Source organism: Suricata suricatta, chromosome 12 (genome assembly GCF_006229205.1).
Source record: "Suricata suricatta isolate VVHF042 chromosome 12, meerkat_22Aug2017_6uvM2_HiC, whole genome shotgun sequence".
Classification (NCBI taxonomy): domain Eukaryota; kingdom Metazoa; phylum Chordata; class Mammalia; order Carnivora; family Herpestidae; genus Suricata; species Suricata suricatta.
In genome coordinates this window covers 4,398,470-4,404,541 of record NC_043711.1, presented here as the reverse complement: position 1 = coordinate 4,404,541, position 6,072 = coordinate 4,398,470, and positions in this window count along the sequence as shown.

Below are 6,072 nucleotides of genomic sequence, written 5' to 3'. Positions count from 1 at the left end.
GGGGGGAAAAGAGGTGGTGGTGATGGTGGAGGGCACTTAAGGGGAAGAGCACTGGGTGTTGTATGGAAAACAATTTGACAATAAAATATTATGGAAAAAAAATAAAAAATTTAAAAAAATCTGTAAAACTAAGAAAAAAATGTCTGTATTCCAAACATATCCAACTTAGAGGAAGCAATGGGTTGTCATATTGTCATCATCCTGATGACAATAAAGTCAACTGGGAGCATTCTTCATTTCCCAAGAGGAAGCCAGGCAGATAAACTCTTTCCTACTACACTACTTTCCTTAATATAGTGAATATAATAAGTGCTGCTATTTGGTTAGACTTTCTTATTCTTCATCTTCAGGATTATCTCGGTTATGTAGGCCTTTTATTCGGTTTGTCAAGTTCCATGAAAAATCCTGTTGAGATTTTTATTGGAACTGCATTGAATCTGTAAATCAAATCGCAAAGAATGGACACCTGCCTGAGTCTTTCAATCAATGAACATGGTATAACTCTTTTTCTGCTAGGGTTTTCTTTAGTGTTTCTCAAGAATGTTTCACAATTTTGTCCATAAAGAATTTACCTCATTTTTAGATTTCTTTCTAACTGTGTTACATTTCTTGGTGCTCTTGTAAGTGGTATGTCTTTTGGAGATTATATTTTCCAATATCTGTTGCTGGTATACACAATGAGATGGATGTCGGTAGCTGTCACACAACAACATTGAAATACTGGACATCCTTGTCTTATTTCTGATGTTCAAGTGAATTTTTACATGTTTCACCATTAAAGATGAATCTGCTGTTGGGTTTTTTAGGTAGCCCCTATCAAATTAAGGAAATCCCCTTCTATTCTTAATTTGCTAAGAGATTTTTCAAAAATCATACATAAGTGTTGAATTTTATTAAATGTTTTTTCTGTATCAAATAATTCTTCTCCTTTAGACTGACAGTGTGGTGAATTATGTTCATCAGTATTCTAACCTAACTTTTTTTTTTTCTTAAGCAAGCTCCATGCACAGTATGAAGCCCAAAATGGGGCTTGAACTCATGACCTTGAGATCAAGACTTGGGTTAAGATAAGGAGTCAGATGCTTAACTGACTGAGCCTCCCAGGTGTCCCATTAATCCGACCTTTTATTCGTGAAATGAATCCAACTTGATCAGGATATACTTTTTTAACTTATTAGTAGATTCAATTTACTGATATTTTAGATAGGATTTTTGCATCTGTGCTTAGGAGGACCATGGTCTGTGATTTTTCTGACTCTCATACTGTTCTTGTCAGGTTTTGGTATTAAGGCAATGCTGGCCTCTTTAGGAAAAAAACTGGGTGTGTCTGTTCTATATGCTGGATTTGAATTGCAGTATGAGTCAGAAAACACGGTTAGCATTATGAGTCACACAGATATGCAGTAGAACTCACTTGTAAAAATATCTGGATCTGTCATTTTATTTGTGGGAAGGATGTGTGTGTGTGTGTGTGTGTGTGTGTGTGTGTGTGTGTGTGTGTAGGAGGAAGGTTTTTAGTTTGTTATCCAATTTCTTTAATGACTTTTAATTGTTTTTAGACTTTGTATTTCTTCTTGATTTGGTTTCTTAAGTTACATTTTTCTAGAAATTTGGATATTTTATCTACATTTTCACAATTGTGGGAGAATGGATGGCATATTGGTGAATAAAATCATTCCTTGTGGCTTCTTATTGCCTTTTCAACCTCTGTAGCCTTTGTCGCTATGTTCTCTTTTTCATCATAAATAATTCTGATTTGCACCTTTTCATTTCTTGGTTTTTCTTTGATCCATGTCACCAGATGTTCATCTTTTCTTCTTTTCAAAAAACTAAATCTTGGCCTTTTTATTCTGTTTGTTTTCTAAAGTTTCTACATTTTAGCTATTTCCTTCCTTATGGTTTCTATGAGTTTATTCTATTCTTTTCTGACTTTCAATTCAAAATCAAGCTCACTGATTTTAATTTAAAGCTGTAGATTTTCATCTAAAATTTTCCTTACATGCTGGTTACATGTCGTAAGTTTGATACTTAACTATTTTCACCTAGATACGAAAACATTGCATTCTGTGTGTTCTGTTTGGTTAATGAACATTTTCTGCTTTTTACCTTTTCCATACTTTGGGGGCTTCTCTTTCCTGTTTATTGCCTGTTGGTAGCAATGAACAAAATGTCCACATTCACACTTAAAAACCACAAAGCTTCTTAATGACTAGTTTAAAAAAGGGTGGGGGTGGAAAGAAGGGAGGGAAGGAGGAGAAAGAGAGAATGATTCTCTAAGCACTTTAAAATTATTTTTAATTGTGGTAAAATATACACAACATAAAACTTCCTATTTAAACCATTTTTAAGTGTGTAGTTCACCAGCATTAGGTACATTCATGTTGTTGTGCTGTCATCTCCCTCCAGAATTTTTCATCCTCCCAAACTTGAGACTCTGTCCCCATGAAAGAGTAAGTCCCCACCCAACCCCACCCTGGCAACTCCATTCTGTTTTCTGTCTCTATGAATTTGGCCACTCTAAATATTTCATTTTAGGGGGATCATATAGTCTTTGAATTTTCTGTGACTGGCTTATGTCACTGAGCATAATGTCCTCAAGGTCCATCCACATTCCAGCAGGTGCCAGAATCTCCTTCCTTTTTAACACTTAAAAATATTCCATTGTGTGGATGGATCACATTGTGTTTATCTATTCACCTCTCCGTGGACACTTGGAGCATTCCACCTCTTGGCCATTGCGAATAATCCTGCTATGAGCATGAATGTGCAAATGTCTGAGTTCCTTCTTTCAATTTTTCTGGATATATACCCAGAAATGGAATTGCTGGATTAAATGGTAGTTCTATTTTTACTTTCTTGAGGAATCACCATACCTCTTTGTGTGACTGTACCATTTTACATTCCTACCAGCTCCCTCAGCCTTTTTTACAGATTATTTTGCAGTGACTCAGTACATGTTCCATACATGTGACCATGAGGCCAGGCTTGTTTATTGCATTATCCAAATCTCTATTCTTACTTTTTGTCTGCTTGAGCTATCAATGGACAAGAGGGGTGTTTTTAAAATCTCACACTTCAGTGGTATAATTATCTAATACAAGCTATTTTACATTCTTTCTTCTTCTTCTTCTTCTTCTTCTTCTTCTTCTTCTTCTTCTTCTTCTTCTTCTTCTTCTTCTTCTTCTTTTCATTCCAGGTCTTCTATTTTTGGCAGAGCATTTTACACTAACAGCAACTCAATTCATACCATCCACATTTGAGTAGTTCCGTCAGGTTTTGCTTCATTTATTTTGAGACCGTTTTAAAGTGCATACAGAGAGGGGGGGCCCAGCAAGATGGCGGAGAAGGGAACCCTATTACCTCCGCATGCCCGCAACCATCAAACTGAGAAGAATAAAAGCCACAACTTTCTAATGTCCAGGAGCAGAGGTGCGTGCACTAACCCCTTATTGATAACAGCCACACGAATGCCTGAGTGAGTGAGAACTGGGACCAGAGACTCAGGGAGGGAGGGCTGGCTCAAAGCGGAGCTGGGAAAGAGAGTGCCCAGAGACTGAGCCTGGGCCGCAGAGAGCACGGGTCCAGAGGCTACACAACACTGTGCAGGGCCTCGAGCTTGCAGGATGACCGTGCAGGTTGGCACAGAATTTTGGAGAGCTGCGCTGGAGTCGGCGATGCAAGATGCTATGCCAGCTGGCCTGCAGGGTGGTACAAAGCCTAGGGGAGGAGAGACTGAAAGGAGACCTCAGCCCGTGGCATGGTGGAGAGACAGACTTTCCACTTGCAGCCACTGGGCACAGCAGAGAAGTCCGACCCCCTCCGTGGGCTTGTTTTCCCATCTGCCCGGCAGCCCACTGACCTCAGGTGGGGCCAGGGAAGGGCTGGCTCTCCAATTCCCCTGTGCAGTCCCAGCTGGAAAGCTGCCCTGCTCCCAGAGGTTATTTTCACAGTGGTGGAAGCATTAAAGTGGGTGGACTAGGATTTGGAGGCCTGGCAGAACCTAGAAAACCGAAGCAATTTGACCTGCTCATGGCACAGGGAGGTTGAACTCAAGAGAGTGGCTGGCAATGCATGGTCTGAGAGGGGCTTGCGGCGCCGCCATTTTTCTCCTCGCATCCACTAAGGCGGGGCCTCCGAGACCAGGTCCAGAGACCCGACATACCTACATCAAACCACGCCTGTCTGCGCTGGAGAGCTGGATTCTTCTTATCGTACTATTACTTTTTTTTTTTTCAATTTTTTCTTTCCTAATTATTTTTAACTTTTATAATTTTTCCCTTGTTTTCTCTTTTCCTATTTCCTCCTTTTCTCCATTTTCCCCCTAGAGTCTGGGAAAGACCAACATTTAAGCACTGCTGTGATTAGATCAACCCTTACCATCTAGATATTTTTCCCTTATCTCATTCTTATCTCTCTCCTCCACAGGTTTTAGGCTCTCAGACTACCGGATCTGTCAGTGCATTTGTGTGCTTATGTTCCCTGTGTGTTTGTCTGTCTATTTTCCTTTTCAGGGCTACCTCAAGAAACAAGCCAAAGCACACATAGTGGAAAGTCTCAAATATCACTGAGTAAGGAAATATATTAATTACAGGCACAACAAGAGAAACTGAGAGACACAATTAAAAGAACATCTCCTGGGGCGCCTGGGTGACTCAGCCGGTTAAGCCTCCGGCTTCGGCTCAGGTCAGATCTCACGTTCGTGGGTTCGAGCCCCGCGTCAGGCTCTGTGCTGACAGCTAGCTCAGAGCCTGGAGCCTGCTTCCGGTTCTGTGTCTCCTTCTCTCTCTGCCCCTCCCCCTCTCATGCTCTGTCTCTCTCTGTATTAAAAATAAATAAAACATTAAAATAATTTATAAAAGAACATCTCCTGAAGCAACAGGCCCTGGACAGTCAAAGATCCTCCTTTAATAGAGCAATGCTAATAGGCACACAGTGCAGAACGAGATTTTAAAGCTGATAAGAGACAGAAAGCTAGCCAAAATGACAAAACGAAAGAACTCTCCTCTTAAGAAATTCCAGGAAGAAATCACAGCGACAGAACTGCTCAAAACAGACACAAGCAACATAACTGAATAAGAATTTAGAATGATTATCAAGAAATTCATCACCGGGTTTGAAAAAAGCATAGGAGCTGTCAGAGAAGATATTGATACAAAGACTAGGAACCTTCAAAATAGCTGTGATGAGTTAAAAAAAAAAAGGCTATAAATGAGGTGAATAATAAGATGAAGGCTGCCAATGCACGGATTGAAGAAGCAGAGAGGAGAATAGGTGAATTAGAAGACACAGTTATAGCAAAAGAGGAAGCCGAGAAAAAGAGAGAGAGATTGATCCAGGAGCACGAAAGGAGAATCAGAGACCTGAGTGATACAATCAAATGGAACAATATCTGTATCATAGGAGTTCCTGAAGAGGAAGAAAGAGAGAGAGGTCCTGAAGGGGTGCTGGAGAAATTTTACATGAAAATTTCCCCAATCTGGGGAAATAGAAAGACATTGAAATTCAAGAGGCTCATAGAACTTCCCTAAAACGTAACTTAAACCGACCTTCAGCATGACATATCATAGTGAAACTGGCAAAATATAAAGATAAAAAGAGAATTCTGAAAGCAGCTAGAGATAAAAGGGCCCCAACATACAAAAGGAAACCTATCAGAGTGGTTACAGACCTATCTAATGAAACTTGGCAAGCCAGAGAGGAATGGTAGGAAACCTTCAATGTGATGAACAAGAAAAATGTGCAACCAAGAATCCTTTATCCAGCGAGCCTGTTATTCAAAAGAGAAGGAGATATAAAGGTGTTCCCAAATAAACAAAAATTGAGAGAATTCACCACCACCAAACCAGCCCTACAAGAAATCCTAAGAGGGACTCTATGAGATAAATGTAGCAAGGAATATAAGACACCAGAGACCTCAATACAAACATGAACTCTACAGAGAACTCAATGAATCTAAACACATATTTTCCAATAATAACACTTAATGTAAATGGACTGAATGCTCCAATCAAATAACACAGAGTAGCAGAATGGATAAAAAACCAAAATCCATCTATTTGCTGTCTATAAGAG